The following is an 18,894-nucleotide window of genomic DNA, read 5'->3' on the forward strand; positions in this document are numbered from 1 at the left end:
TTATTGAAATATGTAATCAATATAAAATTATTAATGCTATTTCTTTTATAATCTTTTTTTTTACATCAAGTCTTTGCATTTGGCATGTATTTTACATGTACAACACATCTCAGATTTAGACTAGCCATTTCAAGTCTTACCGTCACACACAACCAGCAGCTTCCATCTTCGGTAGCACAGTGTTGGGCTTTCTTCTGCCCGCATCAAGTTGGTGTGCATTGGACTGCGTTGCTTCAGTGAAGGCAGGAGGGGGAGCAAGAAAGGAAGGACTTCGCCCCTTGCACTGTGCCTTCCAGTGCTCTCTCGATTCCAACTGATCTGTCCTAAACACACAGCCCTTGCAAGTGCCCACTGCTTCTCTACCAGGGAGCATCACACCCAGCCTTGCCTCTCACGCCACTAGTACATTTGGGATAGATGGGATGGAGTAGATTTCCTTTTCAGACATGCTGCTTCCTCCCTATTCTTCCAGACATGTCCTAGGACCTTCTCTTTGGCCCGGCTGAATCTCACTTGGCTTTTCCACTTCCTCCTAAAGATAAGGGGTTCTCAGGCTTTGGCTTCTTCCTGGAGCACCGAATATCCATCACCTTGAAACATCCACCCCTAACACTGTTGCCTGGGAGTGAGGCAGCAGGCGCAAGTCTGAATCTGACACTGACGGATTCTCATGCTGATTCCAAAGAGGTGCCCAAACCAAATGTTACAAAGACAAACCATATGGAAGCCCCAGCACTCCGGGCCATTAATAGGAATTTTTAAATGACTGTGATTGATGGTGTGGCTCTTACAAGTCCAAGATCAATGAAAATGCATCTTGATCTTTTGAACTCCCTCATTTTTCCTTGGATCCTTTTCCTGTACAATGAGGCACATTTCTGTGATGCCTGAAGGCATCTGGGGGCCCTCCCAATGGATTTGCCATCCATGCCTTTGCCAGCCAGCCTGCTGTTGGGATGGTAGAGGGTAAGGTGAAGGCCTTGGAAACCAGAATTCTCATCATGAGGTTAAATGCCAAACCAGGCCTTTCAAAGTGGAAATTTCACATCTTGCCTAGGAAAAGGCTCTGAGACAAAGGAGGAACATCACTTACCTTTGTTATAGATCTGGGTGATAACATTAAGGTAAGCATTTCTGTTGAGTTTGTTTTCTGCATGCTTACTTACCTGTACATAAAAGTAACTCCTCCTCTTTGCCCTTGACCTTGAACTAAGATATTAAAGAGGGTTTGAGAATTTGCCTTACTTTGGAGACTTGAACCCTTCCTCAAATCTGAGGACCTCTCTTCCAAGAATACATATGTGAACACAATTTTGCATGCAATTTCAGGGTGTCCATAAATTTCCTGTAACCAATCCGTGGTTTCCACATTAATGACAAATGGTGCAAAGTGACTATTATGAGGTTGAAGTAAGATAGTCAGATCAAGGTAAAGTACTATAAAAAGCCAGGAAACCATCTCTTTTTCTTGTTTTAAGCATTTTTCAGAAAGCTATAACTATGCTTTACAAAAATAGGTTTGTTGGTAAAATGATTTTGGGAAACACTATATCCAATTCTCTCTCCACCACCACTTTGGAAATTCACAATGCAAAATAACGTATTTGTTTATAGGAAATCTTGGAGAAATCCCCGATTAATTTGACCTGAGAATCATATTTTTAATATTTCAAAAACATCCCACAGAATATAGTGTGGAAAATATTGGCCTACATTATTAAATCTGGGTCAATATGTAGACCACTCCATATCTTGTTTTCTTCCATGGAAATTCCTGGGTCCTAATTTTCTCTGCATTTCAAACAATAAAGTGTCTTCTGCCCTAGCTGTGTCCCGGGCAGCAAGGCCATCAATATATGGCTAAATGTGAGGAGGTAGGACCATGAATGAGTATAGCAAGTCTACTTTTTTTTTTTTTTTATATATACCCCAGAGGGAATCGTGCGATTGTGCTTTGTTATCGAAGAAGCTGTTGTCATAGAGTACAATTAACAGTGTCCCTTGGAGTTGTGCTTTGGGGTAGTACTGAAGTGCACACTTAGTTCTTGGAGGTGCTCACTTGCCTTTGGTTTTTTTTTTTCTGGTTTGTGGACAACTAGGATTTTTTCTTTGGTGGCAGCTGTCTGGAGACACCCAACAGGAATCACACTTGTCAGGCTGTGTAGGAGACCTAGTGGAAAAAAGGTAAAAGAAAATACCTTCAGGAAGTTGGCATTGGAGATGCCATGAGGGATATGAAGGTTTAATTTAGCAGTGAAAGGCCTCTTTGGCAGAGAGAATGGCATGGAGGTTTGTATCTCATAGAACCAGTGGTCTGTGGGACACATACTGGGAAATGGATCTACACAACTAAGGGAGCATCTGACTGTATCTTCCATAGTTCATATTTTGGAGATGGCTGCAACTGTATACAAACTCAACCTCATTTGAGGCTCCATAATTGTAGTGTGGTAGAAAATAAAGGACCTGATGAAGCTAGGTATTTGGCAAAACATCCCAAATCCTCCTTCAAGGGTTCTGACTTGGACAATTCCAAACATGGTTTCCCCTCTTCCCTTTTTAAAACTTTTTTTTGTTGTTGTTAATTGTTAAGTCCTGGGTATTCTATGGGAAACTTAATCCATCTGTTTCCGATTCTTTCACACTTGACTTATTTGAAATGTTATTTTGTAAGAACTTTTGGATAGCCAAGCATCTTTCAGAACCATTTCCATAAGCCTTTTAAACTTATTTACTTAGAAGCAGGAAGCTGCTATTTTGCCAAGGGAACATGGATCTTAGGCCTTAGAGCCCTACTGCAGGACATTCTGTCAACCTCATTGGGATCCCCACTTGGCCAAAGTGTCTGCCAGTTCTGGACATGAGACTGCAGGGTTTCTCCCAGTTCTGTGACTTTATAGGCAGAATGGATCCAATATTTTCTGTGTTTGCTATGGAGGTTGTTGTACCTACGAGATTGATCGGTTTCTTGGCACCTTCAACATGCTTGAAGCACCAAAGGAAGTGAGCTCAGCGTGCAATTTTCAAATGCTTCTTCCAAATCAGATTTCTTCAAACAAGGTAACTTATAGCAACATGTGGATACCCATTAGAGGGCAGCTGCCTCTCCAATTTCCTTTTGGCCATGATGTCAGGAACCACTTCTTACTTATCTTTGAATCTCCATTATTTATCGCAGGGTTCAGCATAAGATAAGTGTTCAGGAAATGTGTGCTGACTAACTGCTGGCTAAGGGGTCATTGTGTGAAAACAAAATTCACAGAAGTTCTCTTCAACTAAACTAAGCTAAACCTTCCTCTTCCCCTTGCTTCTTCCCCTTCTCCTTTTTAATTCTTAAGGGATCTTTGTTTATATATATATATATATATATATATACACACACACACACACACATATACATATATACACATATATATGTGTGTATCAGTTCTTTGAAGCAAACTTTACCTCTGCTATATAAAGAAAATAATCAGTGCTTCAGTGAAAAGAATATATGCTTCCCAGAAGCCCAGGTGGTTTAATTTCTCTAAGGGAAGATAGAAGGACTTGGAAAAATCGAACTTTTTTTCCTATGGAAAGTGAAAAAGTTATTAGACTATATTGGTTCAAGGACACCAATCTCAAGGCTTTTGTAATAATGGTTTTGGTTGGCCTACTCAGAGTTTCTAGGGGAATTTGAGACTTTGAAACATAAATGCTTCTGATCTGAGAGAGTAACACACCGAGCAAAGTAAAATCAGGCAGGAGTTATGGACAGAAGCAGATAGAGGTGTTGGTACCATAAGACTGAATTTGATGATTATGGCAAACTCTTAGTAAGCACTCCCAGCTGCCAGACACAACCGTAAATGGCTAATTTGTAACATTTGATTTAATCCTTGCAACAACCCTATAAGGCAGGAACCATTATTTTCTTCATTTACCTATGAGGAAACCAAGGCACAGAGATGTCACTCTGACATCAGAGGCAGAATTTGATCACAAGTAGCAGAATTTTAGACTGTGTTCATAACCCCTGATGAGGTGCCTGCACTGTTTCTCAGCTATACAGTATTGCGGAGGCATTTTAAACCTTTTGGCCCTCAGTACTCAGGGCTATGGTGGGACTCATAAATAATAATGATTGCTTTATCTATATTATAGGAAAGTTCTTTAAACTGTTTCAGGTGATGAATATGAAAATACTCGTAATAAACGCTGAGACATAGGTTCCTGGCTCAGAGTAATGGCTCAATCAATATTTTTTGAGTAACAAATTGAGGAAGAATAGACATAATAAGTGACTTTTCTCCCCAAATCTACTATGATGTCTATTCACACCAGGTCTCTTAACAGATTTAACACAGCAACTCTTGAATGCAAGCCTTAACTTGACATAAAAGTAGTATAAACCTATGGGACGCCTGGGTGGCTCAGGGGTTGAGCATCTGCCTTCGGCGTGCGGCGTGATCCTGGAGGCCCAGGATCAAGTCCCACATCGGGTTCCCTGCATGGAGCCTGCTTCTCCCTCTGCCTGTATATCTCTGCCTCTCTCTCTCTCTCTCTCTCTCTCTCTCTCTGTGTGTGTGTGTGTTTGTGTCTCATGAATAAATAAATAAAATCTTAAAAAAATTTAAAAAGTAGTATAAACCTAAACATCTCTCAAAGATGATGTGCATTTCAGGGTCCTTCTGTCTTGAAATCATCTCATTTAATAGTGAATGCCAGGTAAGGTGGCCATTTATGGGCTTCTGACTAGGGAGAGGCAATATTGTGCATCCCAAATATTAGTGAATCTTATCATTCAAAAAGATAAGTATATTTTTGCTGAACATTCCCATAACTTAAGAGGTCAGTACCTCAGTGAAGAGCACTGTGAGCACTATGAGAGAAAGAAACATGTCTATCTTATTCAGTGTTGAATCATTAGAGCCTAAAATAGAGCCTGGATCATAATAAATGCTCAAATATATATTGAATGGTCATTGGTATTGCCCTGTATTCCCCTTCCAGCTAGAAATGGGAGCTTAGGAAGAGGTCAGAATTGGGGGCATAGCAGCAGTTATTGGCATACTGCCTGAGCAGTGTGTGGGATGAGTGCTGTCTGGGGAGGCATTCATCCCAGTCTGCTGCCCCTGGTGGTCTTCCCACTCATAAACTCTCTTCATGAATTTTCTCTTTTCATTTAAATTCAATTAGCGAACATATGTACATCATTAGTCCAGATACAGTGTTCAACAATTTATCAGTTGTATATAACACCCAGTGCTCATCACATCATGTGTTCTTTCAGACTTTCTTATGCACCCAGAGGTCTCCTTCCACAACCAAGAGCTGAGTGTTTAGTGACTGGTGACATGAGCTAGAATAAAAATCAAGATATGTATATCATACTTGATGTATACGTATCCATATATACAACATACACAAATACATGGGCTTGAACCGAATTAAATCAGGAACTCGTGGCTGACTTACTGAACTTAAACAGAAACCACCTATGAATCTCTTTCTGAGCCTTGAACCAAATTGAAGCTTCTCCTACAATAATAATGATTGAACCCCGCCCTCCCACCAAACACACACACATGCACATGAAATAAATAAAAATACTCCTAATGAAACAGTTTGAACTAGAAATGACTCTCATATATATAAAAGCTGTTGAGTTTCTAGATCAAAATATTATCCAAAGAGAACATTAACCAAACTCATATTTCATGTATTTAAATTCATTTAAGTACAGCTACATTGTATTTTATGCAAAAGATATATCCAGTGAGAGATGGATGGATCTAGTTTTTGTGAATCAAGAATTTTTTTTTCTGAATCAAGCATATTTTTAACACTAGTAGAGAATGGGATAAATAAAATAATTCCCCCATTCTGAATAGTTTTATAGATAAAGATTCCATTTGTGACAGGAGGAATTAGATGCTGGCTTATATTTTAAATCAATTTAGATTTCCATATCTTGGCTTTTCTTAAGGTGACCCTACCAAGGTACACATGAGGTTACATTTCAACATCCTGCATCAGGCTGATTCTTGGTTTCCATCATTCCTTGCAGTCTCCTTTGTCATTGAACTCCTGCTTTGATGTACTTTACAAAGCCAAGTCCAAGGGTTTACACTATAATGGCTTCCTGTCCAGGTTTCTGGTCAAAGTGTTGGGGACAGCACAGCCACCTAAGTCTTGGAACATGATGTCACTGTTCCCAAGATGTCAGCCAAAAAAATGTTCCAATACCATAGTGGTGATACTGTTTCCAGCTGTGATCCAAAGATTGCTGATGCAAGACTTTATGAAATAGCTGGATGATGGCAGTGTTCAGATTCAACCCAGGACACCCCAGGGATTGCTCATAGTACTACATCCCACACAGAGTTGACTTCTGGCCCAAGGTCAGGTTTCAGTGATTCACATAAAAGTGAGTAGATGATGTGACTGCCCTACGGTGAAATGTCTGTTCATAGATCTCTGGGACAATGAAATTGTGAAATATAGACTTTCCTAAGCACATTGCTCAGTCACTGATATTTACCATTCCGATTCATTTCTTTTTTAAAAAATGTTTATTTATTTATTTTAGAGAGAGAGGGAGAGCAAGAGAGAGTCTCAAGCAGACTCTGTGCTGAGTGTGGAGCCTGATACAGGGCTCAGTCTCACAACTCTGAGATCACAACCTGAGCTGAAATCAAGAGTTTGGAGCTCAACTCACTGTGCCACCCAGGCACCTCATGATTCCTTTCTTTTTTAAGACTTCCACATAAATACTATTTTCTAAACTTTGTGAGTTGTTGTTATATAATACCTGTCAACTGTGATTTCATGAGGTTAATACAGTTTTCACTCACACACTTTTCCTACCACTAATAGTTTTCAAATAGACTTTTTTTTTTTAGATTTGTTTTGTGGCTGTCAGCCCTAAAAACAAGACTGTCTGTTATCTTATCAACAAACATGGGTTTAATTGGGAATAACAGAGAACTGGATCTGCAACATGCAAACTATGGCAAAAGCATAGACAAGTCCTGAAAACAAAGGAAAAGAATGCTCTTTTTTTTTTCTATTTATTATTTATGATAGTCACAGAGAGAGAGAGAGGCAGAGACATAGGCAGAGGGAGAAGCAGGCTCCATGCACCAGGAGCCTGACGTGGGATTCGATCCCGGGTCTCCAGGATCGCGCCCTGGGCCAAAGGCAGGCGCCAAACCGCTGCGCCACCCAGGGATCCCAAGAATGCTCTTTTATAGAGGAAAGTGGGGAGTTGGAAAGGGCTGTTATAAACAAAAAGTTCATCAGAGTAAACTAGGCGTTTGAAGTGTAGTGGCTTTTCATTGGCTGAATTGTGGCATTCTTATTGGCTGGGCTGTTGCCAGGGGAGGAGAAAATCTTTCTTCCTCATGCCTGGGTAGTAAAGTTGGCTTATTTCTGTTCTGAATAGAAGTCACTCCCTTCTTATTGAAATCTGCAATTGGCTATGAGTGGTAGAAAATGAAAATGCCACCTCCTAGTCTCCTGACTCCATCTTGGTGAGATTTCCTTTTATTAATTTTCCAATGATCATTATGTTGCTTTTTATACAATTTCCATTAGAGTGTATCTCCTCAATTCGTCTGTAAAAATTCACTCTAGGGATTCCATTGAACCTACTTCTTTGCTGTATCCCACTGTCCAAGTTCTTAGTTGCCAGTAAGATTTCCCTAGGAATTTTTCTTTAAGATTTTATTTATTTATTCATAGAGACACACAGAGAGAGACAGGCAGAGACACAGGCAGAGGGAGAAACAGGCCCCATGCAGGGAGACTGATGTGGGACTCGATCCCGGGTCTCCAGGATCATGCCCTGGACTGAAGGTGGCACTAAACCACTGAGCCACCTGGACTGCCTTCCCCAGGAATTTTATCTGAGTCTATACTAGAGGATAACTGTAAGTAATGTGTATATAATTCTCAACTTTCAGGTAATCTTAATGTTTAGTGCTTATTTCTACTGTGCTGAAAACATTCATTCTGGAATTTTTCTCTCCATGGTTTTCTTAGAAATTAAAAATAACTATACATTTAAAATATAAGAAAAATCTTGCTGTAAAAATTTCAACAATATCTTTATTAAAAAGTTATTTTTTCCTTCTTTCTTCAGTTCCTTCTCAAGAAAAATGCTTCGAGTGGCCTTTGTGCCTAAGGAGTTAAATTTGTTTGATTTGTTGGTGTTTGGATATTTCCAGTCAGAAACTCTTGGCTACTCATTGGTTCGCTGCAATAATTATGGGTCTTTTAGCTGAAGTAAATCATCATCAGTAATAGCACCATCTTCACCATCTACTCAACACTATTTTATTTAAACATTATTTTTAACTAAGTGTTTTATCTGCATTGTCCATATTTAAAAGATGAGGGGTATGAAGTTTTAAGAGGTTAAGTAATTTAACCAAGGTCACATAGCTAGTAAGGGTCAGACCCAGCATTAATCTTTTTGACTCCTAAAGTCAGTGTGTGCATCAGTGGTATGATGAAGCCAGGTTGTACTAGTTTGTGACCGTGAATTCTAGTTACCTCTTCCCAACTCTGCCTTCAGTGATATCACATTGGTAGTTTGAAATCGTATATTTTTGCTATAGACAATCTGCACATTCTACAAACTGATGCTTTTGCTCCCTTCGAAGACCCTATTTTACCACTTTGTTTGTTGTACTTTGCCAAACTACTCTTTTGAAGAGGAAGGCCATAGAATTAAGCCATGGGAGTGGTGAAGAGAAATAATTTCCAGAAAACTTTGCCCAAATGTGTCATACTATTTTTTTTTTTTTACTGAATGAACTATAAAAATTCCACAGCTAGAGAGATGCCATTGACATGCACCCAATATCTATCCTCTATCCCCCACAAAGCACTTCTTAGGGAAGTTGTGTCAATGTTTGCACACTCTTAACAAGGCAGTGTCTCAACTCCCATTACTTTACCATCTCCTCTGGATTTCTCACACGCTCTTGGGTGGAAAAGGGATTCTGCAAGTCTAGTTAAAACAAATCTTCAGGGACTGATTATGCAGGTCATGGATAATCCAGCCTCTCTTATCCCCTCCTCCTCCTCACCTTCTGGCCTTTTTACTGCTCATTAGCACCTCAGCCAGGGACCTGGGCTGGGGAAAGACTAAATGGGTGTGCAACTCTCGTCAGCCTATCTGGCTCCCTGCCAATAACTCTTGCAGCAGGTTTCCTTGGGAGGAGTAACTTAGAGACAAAGTAACCCTAGCATGTGTGGGTTTTATTCAGCTGAGCTCCCCACCTTGACCTCACCCACTCCCAGCACTCTCTACACTGATGCCATTCATCATTAAGCGTTGGATGCATTAACTGTTGTCCTGCTCTGTGACTCTCTTATGCATCTCAATACATTTCACAGGTGGCCAATTTAGTTAATTCCATTAACTGGATCTGGCTAAGCATTGTGCGGCATCAGAGTGAAGATTCAAATTAAATAATATTTACAGGGCTGGCCTTAGGATAAGTAAAAGGCAACTATGGGAAGATTTCAGGGACATCTCATTACCTGCTGCCCCTTAATGCTTTTGGAAATTGTACTATAAGGATAAAATATTTTTATTATATAGCATCCCCTCCTACTTACATCATTATAAAATAAAAATGTGTCCGTTAGTCAAATCTTTGAGTATGGCTATTTACTTGGATATGAATTTACCTCTTTCATTAGTGTATTTACTTATCAAGTATATTTGAGTATCTAATATATAACAGACACAGTGCTGGGATGTATTGCTGAATAAAACAGACGTGGTCTCTGCTCTCACACTGCTTGCAGTGCTGGTGGAAGGATAATCAAAAAGTAAGCTAGATAAAGGTAATTCCAAATTGTGCTAAGCAATAGGAAGCTAATAAATAGGGTGCAGCTATAAAGAATAATTTAGGGTCTTTGTGAAGAGACATTTAAACTGAGACCCATATGGAAAGCTGGGGAAGAGCAGGAAGACTGGGAACAGCAAGCCCAGAGAGTCTGAGGTGAGTTTTACATGCTGCGGAGCTTAAAGAAGGCCAGTGTGTGGAGAAGAGGGGTAGCAGGCAACTCTACTGGAGAAGTAAATGGGCACAAGGGTGAGATGGGGGCAGATTATGCAGGACCTGATAGACCATGGTAAGAAATTTAGACTTAGTATTCTACGTGCAATGGGACGGCACCAAAGAGTTTTAAGCAGGGGACTGACATGAGGTATATATTTTTTAAAAAGCCCACTCTGGCTGCTGCACAGAGAATGCCCTGAAGGGACCAGGAGTGGAGATAAGATGGTCAATTAGGGGGCTGTTGTGAGCTTCTGGATTCTCAAGAGTGGATGGTCAGACACACTGTGGTGATTGACAGTGAGGATGAAGGCAGGTGGATAGATTCAAGATACTTTTTGGAGGTAGAATTTACATGACTTATTTGATGAATTGCCTGTGTCTATGTGGGGATTAGAATTCAAGATGATCTCCAGGTTTCTGCATGAATGGTGGTACTATTTCTGAGATGGGGGAAGGCTGGGGTAGAGTTAGCTTAGGTGCCACAAAGGAGAAATCAAGTGCTGTTCTGAATATGTTTGTCCTGAGATACCTCTTGCTTGAGCTCCAGACTCCTCTTGCTCATAAAAATATTAGGAAATGCTTCCGAAATACAAATAAAAAAATGCTAACCATCATCTGAGTTTTCAGCAAGTCATAATTACTGATTACAGATCACTGTGATGAGTGTAATAATAATTAAAAAGTTGAAAATATTGTGAGAATTACCAAAATGTGACACTGAAACATGAAGTGAGCAAATGCTGTTGGAAAAATAGCACCCATAGACTTTGTCAATAGAAGTCTTGCCCCAAACTTTAAATTTGTAAAAAATACCATATTAGCCATGCAAAAAACAAAGAGTAATAAAATGAAGTATGCCTATATTTCAATCTTACAACAACTCTGGAAAGTTACTATTATTATCATTATATTTAGATGGGGAAATTGAGAAACAGAGAAATTTATTCACTTTTCAAGTTCGTGCAGTTAACAAGTTACAGAGCCAGAATTCCATCCTAGATTGTTAGAATCTGTTATATTCTAAGAGATCTCAAACTCTTAACCATCAAGTTCTATTGCCTCTTGAGAAGATGTTTGGAGAATAATCCATGTGATTTTGCCATTAAACCATTTTAATCATCTAAGTCAGTGATTCCAAAACTAGCTGCTCATCAGAATCACCTAGAGAGCTTGTTAAAATAAGATTCCCTGGTGCACCCAGACCCAAATCACTGTTAAAACTGGGGCTTGGATTCTGTGTTTTTTTTAACAAGTTTCCTAAGTGATTCTATTGTAGCCAATCGATGGAGCAACATTTGGGAATGAGAGATATAAGTTATCTTTTATTGCCTTCTCTCCTGAGAACAGATTTCCTTTTTTTAAAATAATAAATTTATTTTTTATTGGTGTTCAATTTGCCAACATACAGAATAACACCCAGTGCTCATCCTGTCAAGTGCCCCCCTCAGATTTCCTTTTTTAATGTTCTATTCCTCCCAGTTTTCAAACCATTCTCTTTGTTTGTAAGATAGAAGCTCAACAGAACTGCTAATTTTGCTTTCTGCATTCAGTTCAGATTGTTCTTCGACCTGTCCATTTATTCAAGGTACAATTTACAATTGAGGAATTGTAGTTTTACCTTCTGCTCTCATGAAACAGAAAGTCCAGATTTCTCTAAGATATTTTCAATAGCTCCAGTATTTCACCACAAATGGCTAGTGTTTCCCATTTAAAACAATTAAAATGAAGGATAAGGCCTTCATTTTATACTTTCTCGTCAGGAGCTTCCTAATTTATTCAGAATAAGGAGCAATTTTGGATATTGGTCCCATTTTGTAATTTTCATAGTTTTTAGTCCCAAGGAATGTAACCATTAAAGCTTTTCTTCAGTCAAGACTTGGGCCCCGGCAAAATGGTCAAAGAGTCAAAGACAATCTATTATGTTGTTTCAGTCAGCATTTCCATGCCACTCCTTAGTCCTATCCCCCAGTGGTGGGTCAGGACTTGACTTGGTGTGCTCTAAAGGGTTCACTAACTTTGGCTTACCTGGGACCAAGGGGGCTCCTTGGATGTGGGATTTTCAGTGCTAAAACAAGGTCAATCCCAGCACCAGGACAGTTACTCACTCTATCTGCAAGAGGACATTACTATTCTCTTCTGTGTCCCTGAGGTATTATCAGCAGGTATTCCAGAGTAAGAATAGGCTTATATTCTTAGTCTAAAAAGCAGCAGTTGGTAAATCTATGCTTGGGCAAACCATTGTTTGGATGAGCCTGCTTAGACAAAAGGCAGTCGAGAACTGAAGAATGTATCCATAAATGACTCTCTTCTTTCCTTCTACTGAGAAATAAAATACAGTTTATTGGTGTGTATCCATATGAAGGGTATGGTCAGATTTTTTCTGTTTTAACTTTAGGGTGTTCCCGTAGTACCTTAAGCATTTTTTTTTTCTTAATGTAAGTTCTACACCCAGTGCGGGGCTTGAACTCATAATCCTGAGATCAAGAGTTGCATGCTCTTCTGACTCAGCCACCCAGGCACCCTGATTCCTTGAACATTTTAACTTCTGACTGTTTCATAGAAGATGGGCAAATTTTTCTTAGGGGTCTTGATCTCTATCCTGCTTAATCTTGATAGCCTGGGCCTACATTTCTCTTCTTTGCTGCCTGTATTTTCATAGTAAGAAATTTGATGGATAATAACTGTGTCCTTTCATAAGAAAACACAGGATTTTTATGCCTTTCTTACTCAATGCCAGAAGAATCAACTGGGTGTCATATGCAAGTGTGCTCAACAAATTCCTCTTTTACCAGTGAGTCAAACATGGACTCATTCATAAGCAGGCTTGCTCCTGGAATGAAAAGTGGAGCACATCTTGGGAGAGTTCTTGGGAAGTTTCATCTCCTTGGGCGCTTTGGGGAAAATATTCTGGCCCATATGTAGATTCTATCCCAGGGACTTAAAGGGTGGATGCTTAATGCATGACCGGCTATGCTCTAAAGCTTGGCTTTTAGCTTTAGAATGGTTTTCTCAAAAAACTTCTATATATTCTTCTATATATGCTTTAAAGAGGTGATGTATGTGAGAGTAGTGTTTGAATGGTAAGGGGCTAAAAATGAGTTGGGAGACGGCGATGGGAAATCATCTGAGAAGCTAAATGTGGCATTTGAGGTAAATTTAGACCTCTCCCAAGAAGAGGGTTGGAAACCCTTATTGGCTTTTCATATGTTGCCCATCAGTCACCCTCTCTTACTGCACAGCAATCTCTTTCTGTTGAGTGTGTATCACAGATTGAAAGTATGTATTTATTTGTGTATCCCTCTGTTTAATGTTCAATCCTCCTTTAGCCTCCTCCAAGATCCTGTCCCAGATCTTGTCCCACACACTTTACAATGTTGGCTATCGTCCTCTAGTTTGCTAGTTACTTAGATTCTTCCTGTTTGTGGGACCATATCCTAAGCCTCTCAAAATGGGAGTTTAAGTTTACTTAAGAAATCACATTTATTAAACCCTTTAGAGTTTACTGTGTGTGTTGAGGGGGTAAGGTGGCATGGGCAGGGGGTTAACTCCTTTTGGGCAGGAGGCATAAAATAAATTATAGCTGTTGTGGAGCTGGCAGAAATTTTTGATGTCATCTTTTTAAATATTCCTACCCCTACTATCTGATAGATACATAATCTTCTTGTCATTTTCCTTTCCTTCTCTTTGCATTAACTGTTCTACTTCTCCTTCACTGCCTCCACCAAGTATGGCAGAGGGGCATTGTTGGACCTAGCAGCTGAGAAGGGACTGGGGCCCATTACACTGGATATCATCCTCAGTTCATATTCCCTTCTTCCACCTCCCACAGCCCCTTCCAGGAGCTTTGCCTCTACCTCACTTCTAGTAACTGCCTCAATTCCATCCTTCTTTAATGCACATCCAAATGCTACTTCTTCACCGAAGCCTTCAAATTAGAAGCCGCAGCCTCACTTTTTGTTTTCCATAGCACTTCCTTGTTGCTGATCAGATTCTAACTTGCCCTGTACGCATTTGCCAGCACATGTCACCTCTCCTGTTTTGTGAGAGCTTTCAGGCCTGGGACCTTGTCTTTACTTTTTTTGCTTCTCCATCTGCACACAGCACAAGTTTTGGCACAGAGGAGCTCTCATAAGTGCTTGTTGATTGTTGCCACTACGCCTCAAACATTGTAATTTCCCTTAATGTACTCCCAAGATGGGCTGGTCTTCCATGGGTTTTTCTCACTCATTTTTTGTAGCCATTTATAGTTTCAGCTTGCATCATTTCTTGGGAGTAATGAGTTCCATAATCATAAAATCTGTCATGGAAAATGACATTTTTATTTATTCCCTCTAGGTTTACCTCTTTCCAGCTTGAGCCAGTGGTCTCCCAATGAAAGAGTGCGTTCATTGGATGGGCATACTTGTGATTCAGTGGACTCGAGTATGTTCCCCTTCAGTCTCTCTCAGAAGTCTTACATCATCTGATTACCTGCCCCACAGTTCCTTCAATCATTTCAACTGCTCTTCTTGTTCTATACAGCTTCACATTGTATTTTGTCCTGAGGGTATAGCCTTATACCAGCAGGTGAGAAGAGGTGAAGATACAAAAGAGATGAAAGTTGAGATGACATGTCCTCAAGGAGCTTGCAGGATTGCGGGGACACTATATTTGAGCTATGGGTGCCTCTTCTCTTTCCTGGATACAAGGTGCTAGAAGCAGAGTAAAGGGGAACTCTGGGCATTTGGGAGTATAAGCCATACATAAGTGTCCACTGTTAAAAAAGATACAAGCCCCAAATGGAGTCATTGCCCCTACAACAGCAAACCAAGACTTACAGTTCCAACCTATTCTGAGAAGGTGACTTTTTAACAGTCAATCTGAAATTTCCTCATCAGCACCAGTGAGGTAATCTGTGTGATAAAAACCCTGACAGTCAGGCTCCCGGTGCATGGAGCCTGCTTCTCCCTCTGCCTCTCTCTCTCTATCATAAATAAATAAAAATTAAAAAAAAAAAAAACAAACCCTGACAGTCTTTTCTCCCACAAAAGCTGCCCTGGCCTAAAATAAACTTTTCTTTTCTTTTGCTGTCAACTTCCTTGCCTCACATTCCTTCCTATAGAAACCTTCCACTAGGTATAACTCCTCAGAGCATCTACTTGCTAGATGGGTTGCTCCCAGGTTCATGAATTGCTTAATAAAACCAATTAGATTTTCAAATTTACTCAATTGAATTTTTTTTAATACCACCAGCATGTGAAGGTGAGTCTATCTGTATAATGTACTATCTGACCACAAGTGCAATTATACCATTTTTGATAATGACAATAGCTACAATAGCAATCATTCACTCACACACAAATCATCGATTTTGTGTCAGGTAAGTACTATGTACTTTTTTCAATTTGTTTCATTTAATTTTCCACAAAAACATTGCAAAATTGATATTATGCTTTCCATTTTACAGTAAAGATTACCAATCCTCAGAAAAGTTCTTTAACCAGGCTAAATTAGTACCTGAGACTTATGGTAGATGATTTGAACTCAGATCTGTCTTAAATTCAAAGTCCATGATCTTTCTAATACACAATAAAGCACTTTCCCCTCAGAAATTAAATGGGAAAGCTGGAATTGAGGTCTTTTTCAGCAGAGATAAAGCTATGAATGACTGTTTTTCTTGAAAATTCTTTCCTAGGTGGGCAGGACATCTGATGAGTTTTCAACACTGAAAGGAAATCCATCCAGCTGGCTTAATGGTAACTATCTGGCCCTGCTTGAGGAGTGCCCAATCTGTACATTCTTTAAAAGTAAGTTAGACTCTTTGATTGCAATACATTTATTCTTTTAGGTCACTAGAGTCCCATTTAGATAATATGAGAAACAAATACTATGAAATCAATATGTGGATGAAAATATATTGAGTAATATTGTAACCTGGATGATACAATGATTAGCAGGGATCATGTTTAGCTAGGACACACTAGAATGGCTGAGGTCTATTCACACTGGTTAGTGTCTCTGTTGTACTGGTTGTTAAATATTTTGAATATTACCCCTAGGTATAAGACATAACTCTGATTCTCAAGGGAATTACAATCCAATTAGAGGAATGAGAGATCAACATATAAAACTTTAAATAATGACAACAGAATTAGATAAAAACACAAACAACACTCTGTCCACCTCAACTTGTTTTATTTTTCTTCTGAATCTATACCTACCACTAAACATGTTTTACATTTCCTTATTTTATTGTTCACTGCTGTACCTTTAGCATCTACAGTACTGCTTGGTCCTGTTGAACAAAGGGATGAATATGATAAGTTCTTAAAGCAGAAAGTATAGCTAGAGTGGTTAGGAAGAATGTCACAGGGGAGTAGAAATAGGAACAGAGTCTGGAAGGAAGAGGCAATTTTGGAGAGAAGAGGTCTAGGCAGGGAGAATGACATGGACAATAGTGTGGTGTTTATTTTTTAAAAAAAATTTAGAAGATTTAAAAAAAATTATTATTAATGAGAGACACAGAGACATAGGCAGAGGGAGAAGCAGGCTCCCTGTGGGGAGCCTGATGTAGGGCTTGATCCCAGGGATCATGACCTGACCTGAGCAAAAGACAGACGCTCAACCAATGAACCACCCAGGTGCTCCATGTGGAGTTTAGATAATATACATCATGATAGGATTTGTGAGTAAACTACTTTGGCTGGAACAAAGAGGGCCCTTGCAGTGGCCAGTTTACATCCAGAGGTGTGGTGCAGAATCTATCAGAACTCTTTGGAGCATTTAATTTGAGGAGTGACTGTAAAGCGCTATGGAGGTGAAGCCTGTAATGGTTAACACTGAAACTCCTTCCCTCCTCATCCCCTTGCATAAAGAAATAGTGTGGATTAAAACATCATTTAGGGCAGCCCCGGTGGCCCAGCGGTTTAGCGCCGCCTTCAGCCCAGGGCCTGATCCTGGAGACCCGGGATCGAGTCCAACGTCAGGCTCCCTGCATGGAGCCTGCTTCTCCCTCTGCCTGTGTCTCTGCCTCTCTCTCTCTCTCTCTCTCTCTATGCCTCTCATGAATAAATAAATAAATAAAATCTTAAAAAAAAAACCATCATTTAAAGGAAACAACAAATAGAGGTTACAGATTTTTCTCAGCTGATACTTAGAAAAGAATATCACCCACAAGAAATGTGCGAATGGATAGTGCCGATGGAGATTTTATGGATATCGCATGAGATTTTAAGTTTTTAGATTAAGGTTCTATTTGCTCCTGGTGTCCCCCTTGTTATATCATGACTTTTCCATTTAAAGTTGAACAATTTCAAACTAATTTAAAGATAGATATGTGTACACATAATTGTGCACTTGCACAAATATGAGTGCATATGTGCACACAGCATGTGCACACGCACACACACACACACGTTTTCATACATACATGTTATGCTCCCAGGCACACAGCTTCCTTCAGCCTAGTTTCTATTTCCTCTCATCTGGCAGCTTTCAGAATAATCTCACCCACCTGTTAAATCAGAGAATGTCAAGTTTAATTTATAACAGTGAGTAGAAACAGGATGCTACAGAAAGCATTTTAATTAAAATCCTTTAATTGGATACATGCTTCTTGTGAAAAGGGAGCTGTGGAGAGGGCCTCTTTGTCGGCACCTTTCACTCCAGTTTCCAGAGATTGTTGCAGGAATGGCCTTGCAATTGGAACCAGTCCTCTGGAGCACTGGGGGTGGGGCAGGGGTGTGGAGGCCAAGAGAGGGAAATTGGGAGCAATAAGAGAAAAAAAAAACAAAGGGGTAAATGGCCACGGATTTTGTGCAGAAACACAGCCTTTGTGTTTTCCGGAGGCAGTTCTGCCGAAACCTATTGGTATCATTTCAAGTTGGTTTCTCCTTAATCCTTTCATCATCCTTAGGATGGGATAGTTTCCAAGGCGAACCCACAAATACCCCCGACTTCAGGCACTGGCTTAGGAAATCTTGACAGTGTAGGTCAATTGGTGATTGTGGGAGGTGGACAGATGACAATATGGGGTTGGGGGAGGCCCAGCCTTTGCACCTGGGGTTCCTTAAGTGACAGCACTTAGCACTATCCAGTCCATACTGCAGGAAAGAAAATGTTGGACTCAATTAGAGGCCAGTTTAAGGAAGGGACAGTGTGCAAAAGTGGGGGCCCCAGCCTGGAAACCATCCCAAGACTCATGTGGGGTGACAGCTAGAGAGTGTGCCAAGAGAGCAGAAAGGCATGGAAGTATTTTACTGGCAACACTCAAAGTAGCTGAGAAAAGTGGGAACTGGAAGTAGTTTTAGTGTCAGGTATGTTGCCAAGGAAACAGAAGACCCTAAACTGAGCTCATTAAGGATAGGGGAGGGTGAATGGGTTTTTACCTTCTTGGTTTTGCTTCAACTTGCTCTGCCAGAAGGTTATTCAAGAGGGTCTAAATGACACTGATTCTTTCTTGTGAAATAAGAAAACCAGTACTATGACATCTAGGTAGAGAGAAGAGACACAGGCTGAAGGATTTTTAGATGTTATACATCCATTGCCATTGTTGGGCTCCTAGAAGCCCTGGTTGACAAGGAAACAACGGTAGACCATTCTATTTGTTTACAAAGATTGGTTGCTTCTTGTAGTGGGCTGGTAAATGTTTAACAACCAGCTCCTGGATGGGGAGAAAAGTCTGATTTGTAGCATTTTCCAAATGCCATACTGTAAATATTTCCACCATAGCTGATTTCAAGATTCTGATGGTTTAACAACCAGTTGGATAAATTCGTGAAATTAAAAAAAATTGGCTGTTAAAAGCCAGTATGAGCTGGACCCAACACATCATTGGTTCTTTCCTGCCCTGTTA

General features: G+C 40.0%; 1 long non-coding RNA gene across 1 annotated transcript; it reads right to left on the bottom strand.

Moving 5' to 3' along the window:
• Positions 1-2,042: 2,042 nt before the first annotated feature.
• Positions 2,043-18,600, bottom strand: LOC140600637 (uncharacterized). The gene is made up of 3 exons (XR_012003813.1): positions 18,428-18,600; positions 17,470-17,553; positions 2,043-2,170 (listed from the first exon to the last, which is right to left on the bottom strand). It is a non-coding gene; the product is annotated as an uncharacterized lncRNA (long non-coding RNA).
• Positions 18,601-18,894: the final 294 nt, after the last annotated feature.

Source organism: Canis lupus, chromosome 12 (genome assembly GCF_048164855.1).
Source record: "Canis lupus baileyi chromosome 12, mCanLup2.hap1, whole genome shotgun sequence".
Taxonomy (NCBI): Eukaryota; Metazoa; Chordata; class Mammalia; order Carnivora; family Canidae; genus Canis; species Canis lupus.